Consider the following 14,171-nt stretch of genomic DNA (forward strand, 5'->3'; position numbering starts at 1 on the left):
CAGATACGACTTTACCGGTTCATATCCATAGTAACAGGCACAATTGTTGGATGCAGCTCCAACTTCTGTGACTTTTGTTTTGTTTAGAGTCTGCAGGTTTTTGACTCTAGAGAAGTTCATGTTTTTAGGATATTTTCATGTGTCTTGCTCTTTCAAGTATTTGTTTTGCCTTTTCTTTGTTTTCTCCTTTTTTCCACTTTTGCTAGGCAGCTCCCAAAACTGAAAAACCAAAGGTCCGGCTGTATAATTCCGATTTAATGGCTTTGCTAATGCTTTTTTTCTATGGGCAATTACATATGAGCACATGTATCATGATGCATGCAGATGATTGCTGGGCAATTATGCAATTGGTTTTGTTTAAAGAAAACCAATACCAAGATAGCTGCTGATGTCTACATATGTCTCCTGAAGCATGTACGTGTTGTGACACGTGTGCACAGGCATAGTGACGCACAGCAGCCATTTTTTGTATGCTGTTCTATCATGGAGGACGGTTGTGTCAGAGAGGTACATTTAAAGGATTAAAAAAAACAAAGTACATGCGAATGTATGTAAACTACGTCAGAAGCCTGGCCGCACCTTGGAGCTGTTGGCCCCTTGTTAAAAAAAAATTAAAAGTAAAATGCAAAGGGGATGAGGAAAGCCTCCGAGAAAGGTAATTGGGAGTAAAAAGCGAGCACCTGGTGGTGCGCAGAACTAAGTAGGGGAAAGAGCGAAAGAATAGATGCAACTCAAGGAGTGCTACATGCAACAACAAATAAATGCCATCAAGTCAGCAGTGGAAGGATACTACTCATCCAGTCAGAACACTAAAGGTCTGAAATTCTCCTAGGCAGGCCAAATGTAAGCATAGGTAAGAAAGCAATTGAATCAAAGTAAGTCACAGTGACGTGTGAGAGATTTCGAAGCCATCCAATCAGAATCAAGGGCTGGCTCAGAGCCCACTTTATATGTATGAGAACAAATATATCTTGCCCACAGATAAAGCTGTTCATAGCTGAGACCTAGAGCAGGCTATTTTAAGGATTCAGTCTTGTTAGAAGGTCATAAATTGTGATGTTAATAAAACTTGTCTTAAGGGGGTGACCTGAATTCTAGAAAATACGCACCCAGCAAACAACTTTCCTTAAACCATCCAAAGGGGTGAACTTATTCAGGAATAATTTAAGTCTAAAATGGTTAAACGGTTTTCATTTGCCCTGTGCTTTCTGATGGTAAAGACCTCTATGTCTGCCTATTCAAGAATGCCAAAAGAACATTAACAAGACACCTTCAGCTAGATTCATGAAGCCAAATTGCGATTGCAATAGCTGCCAATTAGCAATTGCGATCGCAATTTGAATAAAAGGAATTCATGATAGTGAAACCCCTAGAAATGGGAATTCGCGAAACAAAAATTGCGAGTACGCAAATAAATTTGCAGAATCCAAGAAGAAGCCAATTAGCGAATCGGAAATTGCGAGAAACCATGGATTCTGCGAATTAATTTGCGATATCTCTAAATAATCGCAATCGCTATTCAAGAAAAATCGCAAAATGCGAAAAACCCAAAAATCGCTATTTGCGACGCGCAATTTAAGGAGAACCCAAACCAGGTGGTAACCAGTAAGGAAAAAAATGTTTTCAAAAAAACTTTTAACAAACTACCAACAGGTGCAGGCCTGACCAAGCACACTTAAGGAGATGCAGCTGGAGCATTTTGACTCTCACAATGCCTGGACTCTACATGGTGGTCAGGCGGCGAAGGCTACAGCGAGCAGCACGGAACAGACGTAGGATCCAGGAGCGGATATTCCGCCAGCGGGTCACCCTACTGGGCCAAACTGCGGAGCAAATTTACGCTACGTACCGCCTGAATGGGGGAATGATCAAGCTGATCCGGGACCTAGACCCCCTGATGCAGCATCCAATAAGGAGGACCAATGCCGTGCCCACCCATGTCCAGGTATTGTGCAGCCTGCACCTTTTGGCCTCCGGAAGCTTCCAGGGGATAGTCGCTGTTGTAGGGGGATATCCCAGCCCACCATGTCCCACTGCCTAAGGAGTTTAGTGGAGGCTATGCTGACCCGGCTACACCACTACATCGCATTCCCCACCAGCCAACAGGATTTGAATGCGACCAAGCTTCAATTTTACAACGTTGCACAATTTCCACATGTAATAGGATGCATTGACTGTACCCACATCCACATCTGCGCCAATAGCACACTCACCCTCTGCTCCTGTCATTTAGGTGACAGCGGCTACGCTCTCCGTGAGTACCTCCTCACCCCATACGTCAACCCTGCAACACCACAGCAACGGCGTTACAATGCTGCACACATACGAACAAGAAATTGCATAGAGAGGACATTTGGGCTTCTGAAGAGCAGATTCCGCATACTTCACAAGACTGGTGGGGCCATCAAATACGAGCCTGAGGTCTGCTGCCGCATCGTGGCTGTGTGTGCTATCCTCCACAACATTGCTACCAAGCGCAGGATACCTGTAGAGATCTCTGTCAGTGAGTCGGAAGGAGACCACCGACCTCCTGCACGTGTGCGTCATGCACGCTGGGTGAATCCTGCAGAAGGACACAGGCGCCGTAACCAAATCACCACGAACTGTTTCTAGTGCACCCACTCCCCACACCCAAGACTTCACTCATGCATGACAATAGTAATAATGACATGAGTCAGATTCAGTTTAACAGAATATTTGTTATTGGTTTTTTTTTACAATAAAGTGGGAATTCCCCAAACTGTAACATGATTGCCATATTGCGTCATATGTCTCATGTTCTTGAAGAGGGCATGCTTGTAGCAGCAGCATGGCCCTTCTTGGTACTATTCAAATGTTCAATGCCGCCCCTGGGCAGATGCTCCCAACCTTCGTTCCAACTCCTCCTCCTGATTTGGCCGTGAGGCAGCAGAGGGCCTGGTGCTGCGGCGTGGTGCTACCATCAGTGGCACGGATTGGCTACTATGACTGGAATTAGCCTCACTAGTGTCGTTCCCCCCCGCCCCCGCCTGGCAGTGGGCAGTTGCCTGCATACCCAGAACTGCTGTTGTCACTTGCTCTAGAGCTCTCGCAACGTCCTGACAGCACTGGACCATTTGCACCTGCATGGCCAAGGAGCGTCGCGATAGTTGGGAGGTCGCGTTGCCAATGATATAATTGGACTGCGTGTATGCAGACAGGCGGGTCAGCAGCTGCCGGTGTCTGCGCCGGTTGATGTCTCGCTGGCTATACATGGCCTCGGTGTTGGCCTCCACAGCAGCGGTCATCCTATCCATACGCTCTGTCATCTGACCAACATTCCTAGCGGTCTTGTTAAGCTGGAGATGTATAGCAGCTAGATGACGGGCTTGTGTTTGGTGGACGTGGAGCATACGGCGCTCAATAGTGAGCCCAGTTGCCACACGTTCAGCCCCCTGCCAGCGCGTGATGTGGTATTGCGCGGCTCCCTCACCAGTCCGCTAGACTGGCTCCTCACAGCCGCAGGGCGGCGGGTTTGTCTGCGTGCTGCTGCTGGAGTTATCAGCCCCACTGGTGTTTCCGTCACTCGCCGTGGTACTGCTGCGCCTGTTGGCGCAGAGGTGGCACTGTCCACAGGGGCAGGTGGTGGTATGACAGGTGGTGCGGCAGCTTGCCCCGATGGTCCTGGCTGTGGGGATGCATGTACGTCTCCCTCAGTGTCCTCTGTTATTTCTTCGATTTGCAGGGCATCGCTATCCGTACTGGGTACTTCAGCGCCACCTGTGATGTAAAGTGGACTTTGATTAGTGACATGTTACTTACACATTGGAGCTTCCTACATGCATGCAGGCTACCATTCCCTGACTCGCTGCAGGATTGACTCTCACTGAACAGGTCTGGCTGTATGGGGCTAGATGGTAATTGTGGTCAGACTACATGTCCCACAATGCAATTGGGCTTTAGTGGTGTGCTTAGGCTGCATGACTGGGGTTTGTAATGGGATGATCTGGGGTCATGGCCATTGTTAGGGGACAGGGTCACAGTCGCATGGCACTTACCTTGTGTATCTTAGGTGGGTCGGGAGGAGTCCAGATGGATGACCCCCACGCATGCCTGCGGATTCAGGGTGTCCTCTACTCGGTCCTCAAGTGGGGTGTTGGGAGGGACAGTGGGCTCCCCTCCTCCTGTCGCAACACGCTCCCCCAGCCTCTCTGCGACCTTCTCCTTGGCCCGCCCTCTGAAGTCGTACCATTGTTTTTTTAAGTCATCCACAGAGCGTTGGGTCACCCCCACAGAATTCACTTTTGCGCGGATGCGCACCCAAATCCTCTTTTTGAAGGCCTCAGGCACCCTTCTCGAGTCCTTGCTGAAGAGGCGGTTGTGGTCCTTGCACACTCCCTCTATTAAATATTCTAGCTCTTGTTCAGAAAATTTAATTTTCCTTTTCCTTCCTGTAGAAGTTCCACCAACAGCTTCCTGAGACATGTTGTTTACTGGGGTGTCTCCTGGATTTCACCTGTAGGTACACTGGAGGGTAGCTCTGGCAATGCTGCTTCCACTTCAGGCTCACAATGCTGAATGAGGGTGGAACCTGCCTACTTCTGGTTGTGATGTCATCACTGTGCTCAGAATGCGATTTCCCGTGTTTGCGATCTCGCAATTAGCGAGATCGCAATTTCGGTAATTGCGAGATCGCTATTCAACAAGGGTATCGGCCGCTTCTGCGATTTTTATGCGAATTTCGGTAACTCACGATTGCGGCCGATTGCAATTTGCATTTTTTCATGAATGCCATTCTGCGATTTCTAAATTGCGATTCGCTTTTTCTCGCAATTTAGGAATCGCAGAGTTTGACATTGATGAATCTAGGTGCTTGTTCCTTAATAGTAACTTTTTCTTTTTTAATTTTGTGCTTAATACTGCCTTCCCGCCACTTATGAAAAGTTTAACAATCAGTGTTTTCTCATGTTACCGCTTGCTCTGTCAGTATCCATTAGCTCTGTAGAGGCTAGCAAGTGCTGCTTCTCTCAGAGAATCAGTATATATGATATATATCCACCCCCCAATCGTCATAGGGAAAAGAAAACCAGACACTGTATTGGATAATGCAAAAATTTATTCTAGGCAGACGAAGAATAACTTGTTTCGACTTCACGGAGACTTTATCAATATATATATAATTTGATTCACATTCCAACAAAAACAAAGGAGTTCAGTAACGTAGCAGTATGTAGAGAATATTAAAACATACTATCCTATTGAACTTCAATAATCGTACATACTTAGTTAGCATTTATGTTTCTTTAAAAGAATGGACAAACCATGAGCGAAGTCCCTTTTAAGGGATATATCACCATAAATATCAAGACACTCGCACATACAGTATAGCAAGGAGATGATGCAGTATAGCTCTATCAATTAAGCCACCTACTCATATAAAAATTTAATCATTTTTGTCCATGAAATTTGTACTCTGTAACAAGGATTTCTCAATGTAGCAAGCTTATAAAGATTTTGTGTCCATTTTTTTGCTTTTTATATTTTTATTAATTTTAACAAAAATGATAAACATTACAGTCATGTACTGAAAATCCCATTACATCACATATTATTGCTGACACATAAAAATCATAGCAGGCAACAAAACTTTTACATAGATTGTGCGTCAGTTCTAATCCTCCTCAGTTCTAATTCTACCATCGGTGACATACAGATATCTCCTCTGTATAGATTCCATTTTAACCATTTCCTGTCCCATTTCTTCGGGCACCCCCTAGCTATAAATACTTCCTTCTCAGCTATCATGCATTTCTCCATTTCCCTATTCCAGACTGTGACTGCCGGTGGTGTGACCCCACCCCAACGCCTGGCAATTTCTCGTTTAAACAATATGAAACCCAACGTCTCCAATTGCTGTTCCGTTTCAGTTAGATCTGTCGCCTCCCAGATGTTAAGCAGACCCAGCCGAGGAGTCAAGGTAATCACCTTCCCTAGGCCAGAGTGCATATGTGTTGTGATCCTACCCCAGCGGCTTTGTATCGCTGGGCAGTCCCATACCATGTGGTAAAAGGTGGCAGACTGCCCACAGCCCTTGAAACAAAGATAGTCAGTTTTGGTCCCTATCCTTGCCAAGATTATTCCGGTCATGTATGATCTATGAAAGACGCGAAGTTGAACAAGTATTGGCAGCTTCCCTGGAAGACATTAGTGCCGGTCTCCAATCCTCATCCTCAATGACCCCCAGATCATCCTCCCATTTCGCCTTTAGTTGTCCAAAAGAGTCCGGTAAATTTTTACCAAGCTTCTTGTAGGTGAGGGAGATGGCTTTGGTGGGCAATTGTCCATCTAACAGGCGATCCTCTGACGGAGAGGACTCCAGTATATCACTGCAGTTAGGAAAAGCCGACATCAAAGCATGTCTTATTTGCAGATAGCGGAAAAGTTTGGTTGGCGCTAATTGGTATGTCTTCTGCAATTCCTCAAACCGGAGTATTTTGCCCTTCTTAACCATATCTCCTACTGTCGAAATGCCAATCATGTCCCATTTATCAAATCCCAGATGACGATGGAGCATCCCCAGCTTCTCTGAATACAACAATGGCGTCATTCTGGTAAGTCTATCCGTCCAACCCAGTCTAGAGTTAGCTAATCTCCATATCTGTAATGTGTGTTTTGCAGGTCCTAAGATATGTTGTGTCCGCGGGCCAGTATACAGCGCCCCAAGATATCCAGCTCTGTCCATCTGATACCTATCCAAAGCGCACACCGGGTCATCCCGCGGGGCATACCGGCATCTATTTACTACCACCAATTGCAAGGCAAAATAGTATAATCGAATATCGGGCAGTGCGATACCTCCATCATACCACCTCTTCATTAATTTTTGTAGCGCTATCCTTGGGGCTTTACCATCCCATAACAAAGTACGCACTTAACCCTCTACCGCTGTAAAATAGGAATCCGGAATTTTATGCGGACAATTTTGCAAAATATACAGAAACCGTGGTAGAGCAAGCATTTTAAAAAGGGCAGCGCGGCCAATAAGTGATACAGGGAGGGATCTCCAATGTTGGACATCTGCTTGCAGTCTCGTCAACACTGGCACCAGGTTGTTTTCATAAAAGAGAGTTGGATCAAGCGTGACAAAAATACCTAGATATCGAAAGCCGTCTTCCACCACCCGCAGGGCACAATCCTTCGGGAGGCGCGGGGCACCTCCATGCAGGACATATAATACGGAATTGCTCCAGTTGATAGCATAGCCGGAGTATTTTCCAAAATTGGTAAAAATATCTAGGACCATGGTGATAGATCTATGGCTTTGCTAAATAAAGCACTACATCTGCATATAATGATATGCGATCTTCGCAGTCGTGCGACCAAAGCAGGCCCCTGGTCATGACGTCTCTCCGTACCCACGCCCCAGAGGTTCCAAGATTTTGTGTCCATTCTTAAGGCGATACGTCAGACTTACACAACTTAAAATTCCTTTTTTAACTTAAAGTGAAGAACTGCAATCATGTCTAGCGATCCCCTTCGCAATCTTGATCCGTTCCTCTAATTTTGGATAGGAGATGTTTCTGTCCCTGCATTGAATGAGTCAATACACTTAAGGATAGAAGTGGTGCCTGTCTTCAGTTATGGCCATTTCATTCCCATTCCTTGTGTGCCCAGCTGGTTCATCCTCCATCTGTTAGTAAACAGGTTTATATTCCTCTGTGTTTAGTACTATCTGAATTTAACATAGCTTCTGCTGTTGTCTTAACATTAACCTCCCCTGTCCGTCATCTTCTGGTTTCCAGTCTTCACTTTTTTTTATTAGCCACTACCAGCTCCAGAATGAATTATTGTGCATACACATTGTGCATGACTGGGCCAGAATTGGAAAGTACTCTATCTCGGATTTGAAGATGACGAAGTAGGAATTTGTAGTTTCTGCATTTCCTATAAGCACTTTTTGTTTATTTATGGCATCTCCCAATGCCTGTTTGCTTCTAATAATTGCTTAAAAATTAGGGCAATGTGTGGCACCCTTTCCATTTAATGTTTGTGTCTGCAGCTTTTCCCGCTCATGCCAGAGTAGAAGTTATCTTATCAATTGTGTAGGTGTTAGTGCTGCTGGTTGGGCAGATGCTACGTGCTCGGAGGTGGCTGACCATTGGAGTGCTGCTGCATCTTGCAAGGCGTCTATTACTCAACTATAACCTGATCCTAACTTTAAATAACAGTTCCTGTTTTATATTTACTGAGACCACACCTGATCTACCTACGAGGACAATGACATTCACACACAAGCTGTTTACTTGTTTAGCAAACTGTGGAATAGCCATCACTGTCTTTTATATTTCACCCCTCCCAGTTCATGTAGTCTCCTATTAAACGTCTTGTTGGTGATCTGCATAATACTGGTGATGTTGAGCCTTCTTAATCCAGGTTTTAGCTAGGTGTGACAAACTCCTGGTGTGTGTAAGGTATCCAGGTCTGTGGAATGTAATGCTAATGTTCTTCCTCTTACTGTGGCAAATGAAGATGCTGTAGTAATGCACACTGGAGATGCAGGACGTCCCCGGTGTGGTTTACTACAGGCCTGTGTTTAGCAGTCTCCATCTCCATCTGCTTTTTTCACTGTGACCGGATACCTATAATGAATGTGTTGGGCTTTGCAAAGACCTGTCAAGCAAGCGAAGTGCTTTGGAGTTTTCTGAAGGTAAAAGGTGTTAATTTTGGGTTGAGTGTATCTTCACATCTGTGTTACACTAAAAGGTATAGTTCATTGGCCACTATTCCAGATGCTTACATTGATGTTGCTGTGCGTCTCACAATAGCTCTTGTTTTCAATGTGATTGAGAATCATAATTTTGGGCAGATGCCACCGAGTTTTGGAAAGCACACAGCCCTACTGAATGCACAATCATATGTTTTGGCTTCTTGTGTTTGATTTGCAATGTTTGAATGTTGTATCACCCCACATTACATGGTGGATGAGTGCTGGTTCCACACAAATGCTAACTTCTCTTATTCTAGTTTGACTGTGTTTCAAACCCTGCTTTAAGCTGCTTTGTTCTTTATGGTAGTTTCATTTTTTCTGGGTGATGAAAGCAACTAAAAATTGAACACTGTTTAGTGGTGTTCATTTACTCTTCCTAGCACTCCTGGTGGCCATGCTGAGCAAGCATTTGTAAGTGCTGTTGGGTCAACTACCTGGTGCATTGAATGAACAATCAAGTGGAACTTTAATTCTTAGGCAGGTTGAATAGTGAGGTGTGTTGTGTGTTTCCATATGGTTTTCTGCGTCGCTCTGGGTTTTGCTCATGGAGTCTCCATTTTTTGTCTAACTGCGGTGTAAATGAACTAGAAGTGGAAAGACAGTACCCTTAGTACATTCCAAGTACTCAATACTTAGTGCACTATATTGCACCTAATTTGCCATCTTCATATTTATATATGTTTGAAATTCCAGTGTGTAGGTTGGCATCACCTGCAGGGGGTTTGCCGAGGTACAGGTTTATGCCTTAATTGTGTGGTTGTGTTAGCTGCCTTTAAAAGGAGCTAATGTGTTTAAAGACTGATAGTACATGCATTTCAGAAAGTGCTTAAGTTTTGTAATTTTACTGCTCTCGTGTAGGAAAGCCAATTTTTCTGCGTGGTCACCCAAGATTGTTTGGTGGACTCTTTAGTTTTGCTGGCTTTAAAATTTTAGGCCCTTTACCCTGCTAATCAGTATCAAAATTACTGCCTGTGCTTCCCCTTCAATCATAGTTGAATTGCCATTTCTGGTTGGCATATTTTATTTCTCTCTAGTATGTGTTACAAAATAAAGTAGCCAGGACCTCACAGTCACTCACCCCTAATAATAATCAATTTTCTTACAACTGGCTTTGTGACGCACTGTGTTAGTGTCTTTGAGGCCAACTGGAGAGATGCTTAGTTCTTCTGCATGATGTTTAGTGTGCTGTTTGGGTACCTCCAGTCTTCCTCAAGGTGGAGAGATGCATACCTTTAATTTGTAAATAAGAGTGCACAGTATAAGTGCTCCATCCTTAAGATAGAGGGATGATTACCTTTACCACTATACTATGAGGCATGCTTATTTTTCGTGGATGATGTGAAGTGTGTTAATCGGGTAACTCCAGTCATCCTTTAGTTGGTGAGATGATGGGATGATAATGCCAATCGTGCATTTTGGGTGCGTCCATTAGTCCTCAAAGTGGAGGGATGCATATATTAACTGTGTCAAAAAGAGTGTACATGCCTACACATGCTCCACAACACCGGACCCCAATACCTCAACGAGAGGATCTTCTTCCACGTACCCAAGAAAAACCTCCAATCCGCCGACCTCAACCTTGCCGAAACTGTGTGCATTGCAAAGCTAGGACAAGTGGAAGAGCCTTCTCCTACATAGCAGCCAAGACCTGGAACCAGTTACCGATCGAGATCAGGTAAGAAACTCAAGACCTGGCTCTTTGACTGAACGGAGCTGCTAAACCCCACCCCAGTGGCTTGAGACCCTCACGGGTGAGTAGCGCACTTCACAATTCCCCTGATTGATTTTTTGACAGGTTTGGGTGGAGGACCGTCCCCCTGCTACAGCGACAGAAGATCCTCCCGAAGTGGCAGTCTGATCGGAAGATCGATGGCCATGTTCAGGAGCTCAGGGTACCAGACTCTTCGTGCTTCATGTTCCACCCATGTCCAACCGTGAAGAGCCCACCCCGCCTTGTTTGTTGCAGTACCACATGGCGGTGGTGTGGTCTGTGAACATCTGCACTGCCTTCCCCTTGAGGGAGGAAAGGAATGCCTTCAGTGCCAGGCGGACCGCCCAAAGCTCCAACAAGTTGGTTTGGAGCCCAGACTCCGCTGATCTCTGCCTCTCCCAGATGGCCACTGCATTCCAGGAGTGATGCATTGGTCACCACCGTGAGTTCTGGTTGGGAAAGGAAGAGGGATCTGCCTCTGAATCCTGGTTCGTTAACCACCACTGCAGTTACTGTGTAGTTCCCTCCGAGATCTGGACGTAGTCGGAAAGATTCCTCTGATGCTACCCTCACTGGAACTTCAGGTCCCACTGCAGAGCTCGCAAATGCCTTCTGGCCTGGTCTACCAGCAGGATGCCGGAGGCCAAGAGGCCCAGCAGCCTCGTGGTCATTCTCACCAAACTCTGTGTTACAGGCTGAAACATCAGTATCATAGCCCGAATATCCCGGACTCGCTACTCGGGAGGATAGGCCCAAAATTGCACTGTGCCCAGAACAGCTCTGATGAAAGGGAGCATCTGAGAGGGAGTCAGGTGTGACTTTGGCAAGTTTATAGTGAACCCCAGTGAGTGCAGGAGGTCCGCCGTAGTCTGTTACGTCATCCTGGCAGCCAGGCGTCCCTCCAATAAAACGGTATATGCCTGTAGCTGGAATACGTTTGTGGCATGGTGCACAGCAAAGACTGGATTCCCTCTCTGCCACTCTTTCTGAAGTTCTTCTGTTTATCCTTTCTTTGGCCCTGCAGGGTTCTGCTCTGGGCACTCTAAAAGGCTATCTTGAAGCCATCTCGGTTTTTCTTCGGCTGCCAGATCAGCCCCCTTAATTCAAGTGCCCTATTGCGAACAGATTCCTTAAAGGCATTATTCATCTTGTTCCTCCATTTCCCTTCATAATGCCCCAGTGGGACTTGAATCTCGTTTTAACTTATCTTATGTGTGCTCCCTTCGAGCCTCTTCACAACTGTCGTTTCAGGCTCCTTACCATGAAACCTGCTTTTAGTGTTGCCATCACCTCTGCTCGCAGGGTGAGTGAGCTTCAGGCTCTTTCTTCTAAGCCCCCTTTCTTCTCTGTGCATCCGGACAAAGTGGTGCTTAGGACGAGACCCTTGTTCCTTCCTAAAGTGGTGACACCATTTCACAAAGGACAAACTATTACTTTGTCCACCTTTTCCCTGCCTCCGCACCCTTCCAAGGAGTAGGAGAGACTCTACCGTCTGGACCCAAAACGTGCGCTGTCCTTCTACCTTGACTGCACAAAGGATTTCAGGGGGGATGATCAACTCTTCGTCGGCTAAGCGGGTGCCAAGAAAGGTCGGCTGTCTAAAAGCATACCATCTCCATATGGGAAGTTCTTTGTATTAAAATCTGTTCCGCTTTAGTGAAAAAGGAGCCTCCAGTGGGGCTGTGTGCTCATTCCGCTAGGGCTACGGCAGCAACTACTGCATTCGCTCGTGGAGTCCCCATCTTCGACATCTGCCAGGCGGCAAAGTGAGCATCCATGCACACGTTCACCAGACATTACTGCCTGGACAGCGAAGTCCAGAGAGACGGCTATTTTGCCTAGTTCTGTCATCCAGAACTTTCTGGTGTGAACTTGGTTTGCAGACCCTCCTCTGGGGTTGGTATTGCTGGGGTATGAGGAATCCATAGCTAAGTATCTCTTTCAGATGAACAAGTTACCTTCCATAATGATGTATCTGTAAGAGACATATGTTAGTTATAGATTCCTTACCGCCCCACCCATCCTCCCCGCTCTGCGAACTGACTCCTAGGGATAGGCACTCCCTTTCAGGGCCCTAGTTGTGGTGCACCAGTGGTCAGTATCTTTCATGGCTCTGTGCGTCTGGTGTGGAAAGGCGTGTCAGAACTGACAAAAAATATAAAAAATTAATATAGAACGCAATTGTTTCTATATAGTCTACCCAGCCGGATAGACAGTTTTAATATAAATGAATACGTTTTCTGTCCGAGGACAGTTGCAATATCCAGTAGGATACAGTCCTGTATCCAAAGCAATACATACAAGGTGTGACAAGGTGACAGGGTGACAATTTAAGCACATAAATCAAAAAGGGAACAAAACAAAATGCAAAACAGAAGGAAATCTTGCACATAATTATACATAGTGCGACAAGCTTGATGTGTAATCACACATTGAGATACAATTATTTGTGTATACGCTGTTTTATATGGTCGACAACGTTTCGATCCCTTTCATGGGATAACTGGGATCATCATCAGGACAAAAATTACTGTAAGCCTGAGATAACACTAATAATGTGAAGCAAACGGACTCTGTGATCCTTGAATTGAAGTACAACAGTTCCGGTCCCTGAGGAATGCAGGGTACTGATTGAGAGAATAGTGGCAGGTCCGGGCGGGATGCCAGTGAGCTTATGGAAGCAGTTGCCGCACAGCGCCAATTGGCTGGGAGTCTGGGGACACTCGGAAGGTGCCGCGTAGTGGGAGAATCGGCAACGAGGATCAATGAATACCGTTATCCGGCCGTTCTTTGGGTCAGTATGTATTGCTTTGGATACAGGCCTGTATCCTCCTGGATATTACAACTGTCCTCGGACAGAAAACATATTCATTTATATTAAACTGTCTATCCGGATGGGTAGACTATATAGAATCAATTGCGTTCTATCTTAATTTTCAATATTTTTTGCTTTAACAAGGGCCACTGTTAAATACAACACATTGTTACCCTAGGTCCTTGGCTACCTTTAGGGTTCCCTTGTCTTTAAACAAACACACGTGTCAGAACTGACGTCAGCGCGCAGGGTCGTGTCTAAGTAGGCACCGTGACGTCATCATGGCGACCACAACGATGGACGCCGAGTAGACCTACGCCTCCTACCGACGCACAGGTGTACTGCTAAGAATTTTTTTCCAGACACCTGTGGGTACTTCTAAGGTAGGGAATCTACAACTAACTCTTACAGATACATCGTTACTGAAGTCACTTTTAAGTTGTTTTGCAATCTGATTTTTAACACGCTCCTTCCAAATAGCAATTTGGTATCTGTTCCCAAACCCAAATAGCATTTTGGTAAAATTCAGTAGCATCTTCCCAAATCTCAGTTTGAGTTTTTAGTATAGAAAAATGCCATTTTGTAATCGGAACAGCTCTGATTTTCCGAATAGGATCCTTACTGATTGAAAAAAGCTTAGTACCCCAGTTTGCAAAAAATGGTGCATGAGAAATATTTAACAGTGCTGAATCTTTCTTGAAACCTAAATCCTGCATTCCAGTTATTCTGCCTTCGGTTGAGCTTTGTGAAAGCCTCTTTTCGTTTTTGAGAAGAAAAGATTAAAAATTGCAGGCAGGCTTTATACAGCGGTCTGTAAGTAAGGAAATACTTTATAACTATCTTAGTCATAACGGAAGTTCCGTTACAACTCCCACATTTCATGAAATGGTTATCATGCACCATACTTACACTTACCTGCT

The 14,171-nt window shown here is 45.4% G+C and overlaps 1 protein-coding gene across 1 annotated transcript in view; it reads left to right on the plus strand.

Moving 5' to 3' along the window:
- TMEM123 (transmembrane protein 123) overlaps positions 1 to 14,171 on the plus strand; it is a 280,075-nt gene that overhangs the window by 116,191 nt on the left and 149,713 nt on the right. The gene's annotated exons all lie outside the window — the stretch shown is intronic.

This window comes from Lissotriton vulgaris, chromosome 8 (genome assembly GCF_964263255.1).
Source record: "Lissotriton vulgaris chromosome 8, aLisVul1.2, whole genome shotgun sequence".
Lineage (NCBI taxonomy): Eukaryota > Metazoa > Chordata > Amphibia > Caudata > Salamandridae > Lissotriton > Lissotriton vulgaris.